This window comes from Cricetulus griseus, chromosome X (genome assembly GCF_003668045.3).
Source record: "Cricetulus griseus strain 17A/GY chromosome X, alternate assembly CriGri-PICRH-1.0, whole genome shotgun sequence".
NCBI classification, from domain to species: Eukaryota; Metazoa; Chordata; class Mammalia; order Rodentia; family Cricetidae; genus Cricetulus; species Cricetulus griseus.
The window spans coordinates 25,958,997-25,972,893 of record NC_048604.1 but is presented as its reverse complement, the minus strand read 5'-3'; the positions used below and the strand labels follow the sequence as shown (position 1 = coordinate 25,972,893).

The window sequence follows — 13,897 nt, the reverse complement described above, 5'->3', positions numbered from 1 at the left end:
AAGCTAAATACCCCCTCTTGTTGTGTTCGGGGATAGTCATAGCCCTTTTTCTGATCTCCATCATGTCTCAAGAAACACCACTAGTAGGGAAGACACAACATCACCTCCAATGACATGACGCACAAACACACCAGATAAAGCATTTCCTAAACAGACCAGGGTTTGGGGCTAAGCTTTAGCTAGACAAACACCTTCCCTGAGATACTGTTCACGCGTCCACTGAATAGACAAGCTGCACTGAGACCAGCATATCATCACCTCCCCACTGAACACAGGACACTGACTGCAAGTGTGATCACATAGCCATGTAAGCTCAGTCCATAGTCTGCGACTATGCCAAGATTAAGGCATCCCCATTACAATTGTGGGGTGCACACCAACCCTAGCTGACAACCTCCAAGAAGGGTATAAGTGCAGCCTCTGGCTTTTATCAATATAACACATGATATCCCCAAATCAGAGATGAGACAAGACCACTGATGGTGTTCGTCTTGCCAGAGGAAGGCCTAAGACCTGCCATCTCCAGGGCTGAATGGGACATGGACCAAGTACTCCCAAGGCTAGTAGGCTATATAAGTCAGAGAAAGCCCTCCGGAGCTTCGTCTGCTCTGACACTGTCAGGCTTTCCAGTGTCACCTAGGGGGGAACCAAGTGTCCCTGTGTGCACACTCTATCCTGATTTGCTTTTGTTGCTGGGGTTTTTTGTTTGTTTGTTTGTTTTGAGACAGGCTTTCACTGTAGCCCAGGCTGGCCTTAAACTCCCTATCCTCCCCACCTCAGCCTTCCCAGTGCTGGGATTACAGGCTTGAATCACCCACGCCTGGCTTGCCCAGGAGAGCTGGTAAGCTTGGCCCTTTGTCTCCCCTGTGATGGGGCACCTCCCCACCACTGCCCAGAAGGATGCTGGGCCCCTGCATGCAGAGAGAGGCCTGGCTCATCTGAGCATTGAGAAGCCATCACTTGACCTGGAATTGGAGGGCCATCACCACCATTTGAGCTGCAGCCAAATGTGGTTCTCTCCCTCCTCCAGGGCATCCTGGCTCTCTCAGGCCTGCCAAATTACCCTCACTAACAGCAGGACTTGAAGGGCCCTCCAGGCCTCTCACGATGGCTATGTCTGCACCCACGCATCTCAGCCAATTCAACTCACACTGACTCTGCCCTCTGGAATTAGCAGAGCCATTTGCTGAGAGCAGTCCTCATTTCCCAGCCCCTCTTGCCTCTTCCTTCCTCGGCTTTGCCCAATGGTGCGCTGGCCTGTGTGTCCTCTGCTGCCTGTCCGTGGGAGCTTCTGACTGCCTGTGCAGGTCACAGCTACCCCCTCCCCTTTGGATCTTCCAAACACACAGGCCTCTGGCTGGGGAGGAGCCCAGTTCTGTGTGGCCCTGTCCTAGGAGACTTGGGGTGAGTGACAGGGTCTTCCTATCAGTGAGGAAGTAAGGGAGTACCCAGGATCATCACCTTGACACACTGTGGCAGAGAGGAAACACCAGGTTATTCTTGGCTGATGGGGACACATGGGCAGACTAGGGCCACAGAAGTTGTGTGAACTAGGGAGCTTTGGAGAACACGGTGGGGAGCCCAGAAGACAGCATCCGTGCAGGACTGAGGTTGGTTCAATGGTCTGATCAGCATAGGCCTGAGTGGGAGGCTGTCTCTTCATAGTGCCTGCACTGGGTCAGGTGGAGACCTTGTTTTACTCTTGACTACAGAGATCTCCCCTGGCATGTGTCTCCTTGTATCCTGAGCTGTCCAGGGGCATTCACCCATCTCTGAACAAAGCCTCCACCTACACTCCCACTATTTCTCCCTATTAATCAGCTAGCCATTCTGTAACAATGAATCTAAACCCACTCTCAAACTCTGTCACTGGAATATGTACCACGGCTTCCAGGATAATGAATTCTTTGTTTTCTTTGTTTTGTTGTTGTTGTTGTTGTTGTTGTTGTTGTTGTTGTTTTTAGGCCGGGTTTCTTTGTAGCTTTGGAGCCTGTCTTGGAACTTGTTCTGTAGCCCAGGCTGGCCTCGAACTCACAAAGATTCATCTGCCTCTGTCTACCAAGTGTTCTCTCTCTCTCTCTCTCTCTCTCTCTCTCTCTCTCTCTCTCTCTCTCTCTCTCTCTCACACACACACACACACACACACACACACACACACACACACACGTGTCCCCTTTAAAAATATTTATTTTATCCGTATGAGTGTTTTGCCTGCATGCATGTGCGCATACTCCATGGATGCCCGTGGAAGTCTGAAGAGGACATTGGATGCCTTGGAACTGAAGTTACAGATGGTATGAAGCACTATTCGGGTGACGAGAATCAAACGAAGCTCCTCTTCAAGAGCAGCAAGTGTTAACTGCTGAGCCATCTCTCCAGCCCCCAAATATGCCCTTTGGTCCATTTTTTGGGGGGAGGGTAGGACCAAGTTGGCCTGAAACTCACTAGGTACCCAAGGCTGTCCTGGGCCCCCTGTCTCCATGTTCCAAGGCCTATGCCTCTACTCACAGTCAAACTTTCTACTATCCTAAATTCCCTCCTCCAGTTCTCCCCCTTGCCCATCAGCTGTCCTCATTTCTCTCCCTCCTTTTCCTATAATACTGCTTATCTGGTTAGACTCTGTACAAAGTTAGACTCCGTAATGGATCATAATGGATGGCCCTCAAAGATCTACCCAGGAAAGAACCTTTGGGACTAAAGCAACCTGGCTAGAAAATAGCTTGTCAGCACCCATGCTTCTCTTCAAAGCGACTATTTAATCCACGTAATGGGACTCAATTGCTTCACATGAGCTTCGGTCGCGCACAGGCTTCCGCTTTTCCGCATCTCTGCTTCTGTGTGTTCACTTAGCCCTGGACAATGCCCAAGGCCACCACACCTACTCCACCCATACCACATTCTCAGTTCTGGAGCCTTGCCCAACCGCCCTAAGTTGACTCGACTACAGCCATGCCCAACAGGACTTTGACTTCTTCACAAGGTCTGCCTTTGGTGTTTGTAACGGCATACTGACAGCAGCTCAGGGTGGCCTCAGACTCTCAATCTGCGTCAGCCTCTAAAGTCCCAGGATTACAGGTATGTGCCACCGTGCCCAACAGACACAGGATGCTTTGTCCAAATTCTGCCTTCTTCAGCCATGCACTCCGCTAAGTGATTCCTATCTACTATTTCATCCGGTGAGCACAACAACCTTATGGGGATGACTTAGCCCCTCCCTTTCAGCCAAGAACAAGGCCAACCAACAGAAGCTGCTTCAGGTTCACTCTTATCTACTTCAAGATCTCTATGGGCTTTCCATCGCATTGCTTCCTTTGCTGCAGTTAGGGGAAAAAATGTCAAATGGGCGGAATCAAAAACGGCCGAGTGACAAAGAAAGAGCACAGGACTTGATGGAATCTCTAAGGATGACAGATGTCTAAAAGTGCTAAAGAGATGGCTCAGCAGTTAAGCACAATTCTCGCTCTTGCAGAGGATCTGGGTTCCCTTTCCAATGCCCTCTTCTGATCTCTGAGAGCAAAAGGCATACATGTGGTACACATACATACATACAGGTAAAACACTCATACACATAAAATAAAACTTACTTCAATTTTTAAGAAAAAATGTCTAAGAGGGTGTGGATGTGGCTCAGTAATAAACCCCATGACCAAAAGCAACCTGGGGAGTAAAGGGTTTATTTAGTCTTATAGAGTAAAAAGTCTATCATTAAAGGAGGTCAGGGTAGGAACTCAAGGCAGGAACTTGGAAGCAGGAACTAAACCAGAAACCATAGGGGAGTGCTTCCTACTAGCTTACTCCTCATGGCTTACTCGGTTTGTTGTCTTATACAAGCCAGGCCCACTATCCAAGGGAGGTAATACCCACAGTAGGATAGGCCCTTCCACACCAATCACTGGCCTGAAGGCCAATCTGATGGACACATTTTCTCAACTGAGGTTCCCTCTTCCCAGATCATTCTTGCAAAGTTGACCAAAAGGAAAACAAACAAACAAACAAACTATCCCAACCACTAGCATGTGTAAGGCTCTGAGTTCTATTGACAGTAAACACACCACACACACACACACACACACACACACACACACACACACTCATACCCGCATGCACAGGGGCACATACGTGTTTACACAAAGGAAAATAAGAGACAGAGATACATAAAATGAAACACCAACAAACTTCCAAGAGGGTTCAGAAAGTTGTCATCCAAAGTCAGGCTGACCAGGGAGGGCTAAGGATGTACCTCGGTTGGTAGACTACTCGCCTCACAGGTACTAAGTCCTGGGATGGATTTCCAGCATCACATACCTGGGCATGTGGTAACACATGACTGTTATCTCAGCACTTCAAAAGCGGAGGCAGAAGGATCGGAAGTTGAAGGTCATCCTTGGCTTCATAGGGAGTTCAAGGCCAGCCTAGGACACAAGAGGTTCAGATTATGAAAAGAAAAAAAAAAGAGGAGGGGGGGAGAGGAGTTGAAAGCAAACGAAATCCTCATAAAAGGTGGTCATGCAGCTCAGCGGTAGGATGCTTCCCCATGAAGCCCCAGGTTCTGCCTCTAGCATGCACACACAACTTTAAATTAGTGAGGTTCAACGTGTAGCTTACTGATGGAAGACATCCTCCGTTCTAGGGTGGGAAAGCTTTTACCTTTCGGCCTTTTAAAGGTTCTCACTTGGTAATCTCCATCATTTTCACCAAGAGAAGGTCAGCACAGTAATGGCTTTGATTTTACCCGCACAGCCACCACTTCTCTGTTGATGGCCCTGGACTCCTCCCTGATGAGTCAAAATGATGCCTCCAAATGTCTATCCCCCATGGTAGCCGAGGACCCCTGCTTAGAGGAAAGCTAATAATCACTCTTCAGTTTAGACATCTCATTTGATTGGTCATGGTTCTTCTCTCATCCCTTCATCTTCATACACTCCGTGCCACTTTCTAGCCCTAAATAAAAGGTACCACTTCCCCTGTACCTCCCTCCAGTGGAAGGGGCTCATTTATTTATGCTCTGCATATCACAGACCCATGTCCGATATGAAGCTGGCATTCTCCTCCTTCATCACTGCTTCTGCTAGGCAACAATTCTTGTAATATTGCTTCTGTGAGTTTCATGCTATCGTCAGCTCTCCGGTGAAACTGTCAAACAACATGCTGGCCAGCCTGTCATTGAACATGTCGCCAGTCTCACAGTCTTCCTTGCCAGAATATTGGGCATGCATACATATGGAATCCACTCTGGAGACAAGGCTGGCCTCAAACTCAGGGAGATCCACTTGCCTCTGCCTCCTGAGTGCTGGGATTAGAGGCGTGCATCACAAGTCCTGGTTGTTGTTTTTTTTTTTTTAATTCATTATTGTGTATATAAGTACCTGATGTGGGGTGGGCATGGATGCCAAAGTGTGTGTGTGTGTGGAGGTCTGAGGACAACTTTGAGAAGTTGATTCTCTGCTTTGCAACTTCTTGTGGGTTCCAGAGATGACATGCAGGTCACCGGGCTCATGCAGCTCTCACTGCCCTTTACTGCAGTATTTCTATGAGTAAAAGTCCATCTGGAGAACCCATTCAGGTGGGACACTCCAAAGTAGCAGCAACTGAACAGCATTAGGTGGCATAACTTTCTGGTTTCCTGTTGAGTTTTTAACATACACCAACCAGACTAATAAAATAATTTGGTTGTGGGACAGAAATCTCACTCTGTAGCCCAAACTGTCCTGGAACTAGCTACATTAGCGTTATCCAAGGCTGGTTTCAAAGACTCCCGTGATCCTCCCTCTTCAGTTCCTTGAATGGCCACGTGCTAGTGCTCCCAGCTTATATGGTGCTGGAGCTCAACGCTGGCCCATCAAGCATGCTAGGCAAGCATTCCAGCCCCTGACCTGTACACTCAAGTCCTTAAATTGCCTTAACAGTCTAATATACGTCATCCACGTACCAAGTTGAGATGGCGACACCCACTGCGAAAGATGGTTTCAGGGATTTGGTTTGGTTTGGAAGCACTCTGTGGTCCAGGCTAGCCTGGAACTCAACACAGTTCTGCTTCTGCCTGACAAGTATCAGCATTACAGGCCTCAGGTACCATGCCTCACTAGGGTTGTTTTGACAAAGATTAATTTTTTAATTTATTTTTATTGGATCGTTGGTTGTGTTTTTGTTTTGTGAGGCATGGTCTCATATAGCCCAGGCTGGTCTTGAACTCCCTATGTAGCTAAGGATGACCTTGAACTCCTGATCTTGCCTTTACCTTCCAAGTGCTGAGATTACAGATGTGCATCAGCACATCAGGCTTATGCAGTGCTGGGTCTTGAACCCAGGGCTTCATGTTGGTAGGCAAGTACTCTACCAACTGGGCTACATTTCCAGGCCCCTCCATTTTTTTTTTTTAAGAAAAGGAAGGTTTCATACTATAGCTCAGGTTTACCTTAGACTCTCAGCAATCCTCCTGCCTCAGCCTCTTGAGTGCTGTGAGCCAGCATGCATGGCATGACTTGTGACATCTAAAAGAGATAATTCCTTTAAGGGAATGGCTCCCATTAGATGGTCAGTAAATGGTAAAGGTAGGAGGCCACGATGAACTCTTCTGCACCTTCCATGTCTGACCACCAGGTGTCAGCATCACCCAGCTAAACCCTTCTAGGCCAGGATGGCCTAGTCGATGGTCCTGTCCAGCACCAGAGAAAGCAAAAGTACAAAGATACAACTTTTAACCCCTCACCTGCTCCTGGTCCCAGCTACTTTGGTGGAGAAATTTAACAGGACTGCTTCTGAGTGGGCACTCTCCTATGTGCCCAGTAAGCCCTATTTAAAGCCTTCTGACTAGGCATCATAATTTGGAAATGACAAAGATAAGGTCAGAAAAGAGAAAAAAAAACATTCAAGACAGAGACAAAAAGGCAGGCTGACTTAGGAAAAGGCCAAGGGGAGAGTGAAATAGGCAGTGAGAGAAGGGAAAATAATAACTTTTTTACTCAGTCACCTGTCACACTCAAAGCTTTTATTGTAGTCCTTCCTTCAAGCCACCAACGACCTGAAACCCCCACCTCCCAGCCTCTGGCCATGCATCAAATCCCCTTTTAATCTCTTTAATCCCACTGATTCGCTAGCTGGCATTTTCTCAGATATATTTCTGAGAGGAGCCTTAGAGTCTCTAGCAAAGGAGTCATCGTTGTTTTGAGTCTGTGTAATTTCCACTTAGTATCTGAGCTGCCATGTTTTTCTAACTCCCCAATTCTCCCCATTAGAAACGACATTTCCATTTTTTGAAAGACATCTTTTTCCTTCTCACAACAGCTCCTTTGACTCTGCAGCTAACCAAACGGCCTATTTGATTTCCCATGTACCTAGTATGTTTTTTTTTTATTACTGGCATACATTTTTTTTCCAGGCTTCCAATGGAGTATTTTATTTTTTAAATAATCCACAGGTTTCCTGTGGGTTATTGACTTTGTGAATGCTGGCCTTCATTTTTTTTTCTTAGGACATTAGTGTCGTATAACATGAGGCATGCCCAAACAGGAACAGCACCCTCAAGAGGAACTGTTGATTTAGTCTGCTCTATCTGGACAGAAACGTGGCTGTAACCATTGGTAACGCCCAAGCACTGCTTAAGAGTTCTCTTCTTCACACAGCAAACATCTTTCCTCAATGTTTTCTTTCCATGCTGAGGACGGAATGTCCGGGGTTTTCACGTGCTAAGCACAGACTCTACCACACAGCTACACTCCAACCTAAAAACCTTGTAAGACAATAAAACGGACTAATTGAGAAGAAGGAACTATACTCTGGAGAGAACAATATGATACAAATGAAATCATCAGAATTTCAAAGGTCAACGTTGTTAACTTACCACTAAGCCCCCTCTCTCTCCTGACAGACATGGCTGGAGGAAGCAAATCAATTTCTAGAACAACATAAAGACTCTAAGATCTAACAGTCAGAAAATAAGACCTTGTATTTTCTGCAAATCATGATCAGTCAAGGGAGGTCTGCATCCTTCCATCCACACAAGACTGCAGTTGCCATTACTAAAACTATTGTCAATAAATAAACAGGCTTGCTGCAGGCATAGCTCTAAAAAAGGAATTTTATAGCATCCCCTCTAAGGCTCAGGGAAGACTACGGAAAAGAGGCCAGGAAGTTTGCAATAGCTGGAAGATAAGGTGAAGGGGAAATACCATTCTCTAGACTCTATACAACGACTGCCATTATTACCATTCAACTGAACTACCTGTACTGGGTGCATATAAGACAAGCCCCACCAATAAGTCAAGGTGGGGATGAGGGTCACAGGACCTTATGCTTTAATGTTGGCTATTGATATGACTCTGAAAGAAGAGAGCCAGCATCTTTAGCTGTGTACCTACTGCTGAGTCCACCAGGCTCCAAGAGATAACTCAAATCCGTAGTCACACAGACAGGCCTGGTTAATCACAGTGGATCACAAAACAAACAGTCATAAAATGAGTCAGAGAACTCCTATGGGGTGGTAGGGAGGTGAGAGGTGAAAGTGGTCGGTGTACACTGTGTGCATGTGCAAAAGTGCCCAGATACCGACTTTTAGTTTTGTTTTGTTTTGTTTTGTTTTGTTTTGTTTTAGACAGGCTTTCTCTGTGTTTTTAGTCTTGGTTGTCTTGGAACTTACTTTATAGCCCAGGCTGCCCTCAAATTCAGAAACCCGCCTGCCTCTGCCTCCTGTGTGCTGGGATTAAAGGTGTGAGCCACCACCGCCCTGCAAGAAATTAACTAAGATTTACTTAGCTTATTTCACATGTATGAGTTTTGCCTGCCTGTGTATGTGTGCAGCACATGTGTGCCTGGTACCTGCAGAAATCAAAAGAGGGCATCCCTAGAACGAACTTACAGATGGCTGTGAACCACCATGTGTGTGCCAGGAACAGACCCAAGGCACTGAGCCATTGCTCTAAGCCAGACGTTTAATTAGTAGTGATTAAAAAAAAAAAAAAAAAAACTAGGCTTGTAGGGAAATGAGTCCATCATGGCACCCTAGCCTCGCATGTATCCACAGAGGCAAACATTTGACCCACAACTAACCTGAGTTCTGACAGAGCGCCTTGTGACCCTTGTAGAACAGAAAAGTGTGACAGCCAGTAAGGGACTCTCATCAGACAATCACACTCACTGTCCTCTGTCCCCTATGAGACCGGCATGAGCCCGTTTCTTTTTGCTTCCCAGGTTCTGCGGAGAAATGGCTGTTGCTGCCCTGTCTCTGCAGAATACAAAACTGCTTTCATGTAGAATATGTACAAGAATGTGTACATTCATAAAATAAAAGATTTTGAGGAGGGCTGTTTGGTTTTTTGAGACAGGGTTCCTCTGTGTAGCCTCGGCTTTCCTGGAACTTGCTCTGCAGAACAGGCTGGCCTTGAACTCATAGAGATCCATCTGCCTCTGCCTCCTGATTGCCGGGTTAAAGGCATGAGTCACCACTGCCTGACTACAATAAAAGTTTTATGTGACTACGAAGTACAAATTTGTGTAAATGGATATTCTATATAGACTGTAAAAAGTCACAGAAAATGATCTCCCCAAAGGCAGCCTAAAATGGCTTCCTCCAAAGCAGCGTGACTCATACACAGTTCATGCTGAAGTCATCTGGCCCCTTCCACGTCAGTATAGTCCTCTTTACGATGGCAGACAGGGGTCTCGGGGAGATGGCATTAGATTGACTCTTATTTTTGCTGTATATATTAAAATGTCTAAATCTAGAAATGATGTCTATCTTTATAGATATTAATATAATAAAAAGCTTGGCTCTACCTTGTCTCGAGTGTGAACTTTACAAATCTTCAGGGCTTCTATACAACCAGGTGTTAACTGTGTCCAAGGCATGACTGATTCAGGACAGAGTGACACTCTGACGAGCTCTTAGTCATCCTCCTTGCTGGAGGCCATTGCAATTTCCAAGTGAAGGTTCACTTGAGACAAGTTTTCTATGTTAGCGGAAAACTATAAAGTGACATGTAAGCACCATTATTGCTGTCACACTACATAGTTTCTTCCGTGCTCTTCCTATTGGTCCCTCTCAGCAACTAATCCTGGGCTAACTGACCTTTTATTATGTTTTGTTTGTGGGGAGGGGTTGGGTTTTGGAGATGAGGTTTCTCTTTGTAACAGCCTAGGCTGGTCTCCAACTCACAGAGATCCGTCTGCCTCTGCCTCTGCCTCTGCCTCTGCCTCTGCCTCCTGAGTGCTGTGTTTAAAGGCGTTCCTCATCACTGCCCGGATGCTAACTGAGCTTTTAGTCTCACACTCATTTATCCTCTTCCACAATGTCACACAGGGTCATACGCTATGTAGTCCTTTCAAGCTTTATATGCATTTATATGTACTTAATATGCATTTCAAGTTCTGCGACCTCTTCCCATGGTTTGGTAGCATATTTAATTTTAGTGCTCAAAGCAGTCCATTGTCTAGATTTTGTTTATTCATTTACAAACTGAAGGGCAGTTCCTTACAAGTTTTGACAGTTATGAAAAACTGCTAATTTTTAACATTTCTTTTCCTTTTTTTTTTTTTCTTCCTTGAGACAGGGCCTTACTTTGTGGTCCTGACGGGTCTGGAACTCAGAAAAAAATCCATCTGCCTCCATCTCTGAGTCCATTCTATAGTTGGGATAAGTCTCTCTCCTCTCTATCTCATGTGTCTTTGAAAATATTATCTCCTCTTCAATTAATTTGTCTTATTCTCTTGACACTGTTACACAACAGAAGGGTTTTTTTGTTGTTGTTGTTCTTTGGTTTTTCAAGGCAGGGTTTCTCTGTGTAAGAGTTCTGGCTGTCCTAGAACTTACTATGTAGACCAGACTGGCCTAGAACTCAAAGAGATCCCCCTGCCTCTGCCTCTCGAGTGCTGGGATTAAAGATGTATGCCATCACCAACCAGCCAGAAGGGGTTTTGCCTTCTTTACTGAAGTACCGAGATTGAACATAGGGCTTTACAAATGCTAGGCAAGCCCCCTCTTTTTACCACCAAGCTATATCACAGCCTTCTTTTCATTTTTTTGTTTCAAGACAGGGTCTCCCTAAGTTGCTCAAGCAGGACCTGAAATTCTGATCCTCCTGCCTCAGCCTTCTAAGTAGCTGGAATTAGAACCCCCTGACACCAGACCCAGTCAGAAAAGACAATTTAGCTTCAATGAAATCCAGCTTATCAATTAGATCTTTCAGGGACTATTGCTTTCCGTGTAAAAAGTCAGCAGCAGGGCTGGAGAGCTGGGTCAGCAGTTAAGAACACTGATGGCTCTTCCAGAAGGCCTGCATTTGATTTGGAGCACTCATATTGCAGCTGGCTCACTATGGTCCGTTTCAAAGTGATCCACTGTCCTCTTCTTGCCTCTGTGGTCACTGCAGGCACATGGTGTACATACATATAGGTGAAAAACCAACATACATTAAAAAAAATCTCAAAAGAATATAAGTAAAAATTCAACAGCATACCTAAGGGCTGCAAAGATTTTCTCTCATCTTGTTTTACCTTTTTATAAACTGCATAGGTCTGTGATCTATTTTCTAATACTTTGGTATCTAGATTTTTTTTTAAATGTATTCTTACTTTTTTTGGTTTTTTGAGACAGGGTTTCTCTGTGGCTTTGGAGGCTGTCCTGGAACTAGCTCTTGTAGACCAGGCTGGTCTCGAACTCACAGAGATCCACCTGCCTCTGCGTCCCGAGTGCTGGAACTAAAGGCATGCGCCACCACTGTCTAGCTACTTTAAAATTTTTATTTTATTTTATTTTATTTTATTTTATTTTATGTGTATGAGTGTTTTCTGCAGGAATATAATACGTACCCAATGTGTACCTGGTGGCTTTGGAGGTCACAGGAGGGTGTCAGATCACCAAGAACTGGAGTTAATGTTATCTGTGAACCACAATGCGATGCTGGGAACTGAATCCTGGTCCTCTACAAGAACAGCAAATGAGCCGAGCGTGGTGGTGCACACCTTTAATTGAAGCACTTGGGAGGCAGAGGCAGGCAGATCTCTGTGAGTTCAAGGCCATCCTGGTCTACAAAGAGAGTTCCAGGACACCCAGAGCTATTACACAGAGAAACCCTGTTTCAAAAAAACAAACAAAAAAGAACAGCAAACGCTCTTAAACACTGAGCAAACTCTCGATCTCCCATTTTAAATTTATAACTATGCATGAATATGTGTCTATATGGAGGCATGTGCAAAGGAGTACAAGTGTCCTCAGAGGCCAAAAGCCATCACATCCCCTAGAGTTGGAGTTATAGGAGGTACTGAGCAGCCAGACATGGTGCTGGAAACTGAACCTATGTCTTCTTCAAGAACAACAAGCTCTCTTTACAACATTTTTTAATTTAAATTCTTTAATTACTACTCATATTTACATACCCATCCCCCCATTCCCTCGCCCTCTCATCCTCCCATCTTCCCACCAATCCCCCCAACCCATCCCCCAACTCCTCCCCAGGGATAGTGAGGCCCCCCCAGGGACCTTCAAAGTCCATCATATCATTTGGGGGAGGGCCTAGGCCCTCCTTGCTGTATCTGGGCTGCAATAGTATCCCTCCATAGGGAATGGGTTCCCAAAGTCCATTTGTGCCCTAGGGTTAAAGACTGGCTCCACTGTTAGAGGTCCCATAGGCTGTCTTGGCCTCCTAGCTGGTACCCACATTCAGAGGGCTTGGTTTGGTCCAATGCTGGTTCCCCAGCTTTATGACTAGGGTCTCTGTGCTCTCACTAGGTCAGGTCAACTGTTTCTGCAGGTTTCTGTAGCACCGTCTTGGCTCTTTTGCTCATCCATCCCCCTCTCCACAACTGAATTCCAGTAGTATGGTTCAGTGCTTAGCTGTGGGTACCTGTTTCTGCTTCAAACAGCTACTGGATGAAGGCTCTAGGAATGGTAACCAAGGTAGACACCAATCTCATTATAGGGGAAGGGCATCAATGGCATCTTCTCCACCACTTCTTGGATTCTTAGTTGGGGTCATCCCTGTGGATCCCTAACATTTCCCCTGTGCCAGACCTCTCTCCATACCTGTACCGTCTCCCTCTGTCAAGGCATCTCCTTTCTTGCCCTCCTCTATTCCTCCCCTGTCTCAGTCCTCTTGTTCTCCTCCCCCTCCCCTTCTTCCCTTCCCACCTCCTTCCTCTCCTACCCTTCCATTTTGTTCAGGGGTTCTTGTCCCCCTCCCCTTCTTCATGTGACTATGCAATCTTCTCTTGGGATCTCCTTGTTTCCCAGCTCCTCTGGCAGTGTGGATTGTAGACTGGTAATCCTTTGCTCTATGTCTAAAATTCATATATGAGTGAGTACATACCATGTTTATCTTTTTGTGATCAGATTACCTCACTCAGGATAGTTTCTTCTAGTTCCATCCATTTGCCTGCAAATTTCAAGATTCCATTGTTTGTTTTTTTCCGCTGAGTAGTACTCAATTGTGTAAATGTACCACATTTTCTCTATCCATTCTTTAGTGAGGGGCATCTAGGTTGCTTCCAGGTTCTGCTATTACAAATAATGCTGCTATGAACATAGTTGAACATATGTCCTTATTGTATGAATGTGCATTGTTTGATTATATGCCCAAGAGTGGAATTGCTGGATCTTGAGGTAGACTGATTCCCATTTTTCTGAGAAACCGACATACTGATTTACAAAGTGGTTGTACAAGTTTGCACTCCCACCAGCAATGGAGGAGTGTTCCTCTTTCTCCACACCCTCTCCAGCATAGACTGTCATTGGTGTTATTGATTTTAGCCATTCTGATAGGAGTAAGATGGTATCTCAGAGTGGTTTTGAGCTGCATTTCCTTGATGACTAAGGATGTTGAGCACTTTCCCAAGTGTCTCTCAGCCATTTTTAGATTCCTCTGTTGAGAATTCTACATTTAGTTCTGCACTCTACTTTTTGGACACT

General features: G+C 45.6%; 2 long non-coding RNA genes across 9 annotated transcripts in view; both read right to left on the bottom strand.

Annotated features, from left to right (window-relative positions):
- Positions 1-13,897, bottom strand: part of LOC103159158 — a 51,341-nt gene that overhangs the window by 14,241 nt on the left and 23,203 nt on the right. For 2 of the 8 annotated variants that reach the window (XR_004771506.1, XR_003488520.2), the window contains exons 5-6: positions 6,416-6,491; positions 4,306-4,412 (exon numbers count right to left, since the gene is read on the bottom strand). The exons of 1 other annotated variant lie outside the window; for it this stretch is intronic. This is a non-coding gene — a long non-coding RNA (uncharacterized LOC103159158). Of the gene's footprint in view, positions 1-4,305; positions 4,413-4,647; positions 4,832-6,415; positions 6,492-13,303; positions 13,365-13,897 lie in introns of those variants that run through there. 5 more of the 8 variants (XR_004771508.1, XR_004771509.1, XR_003488517.2 and 2 more) reach the window with 4 other exon arrangements.
- LOC118239435 lies at positions 10,898-11,944 on the bottom strand. The gene is made up of 2 exons (XR_004771511.1): positions 11,803-11,944; positions 10,898-11,357 (listed from the first exon to the last, which is right to left on the bottom strand). It is a non-coding gene; the product is annotated as an uncharacterized LOC118239435 (long non-coding RNA).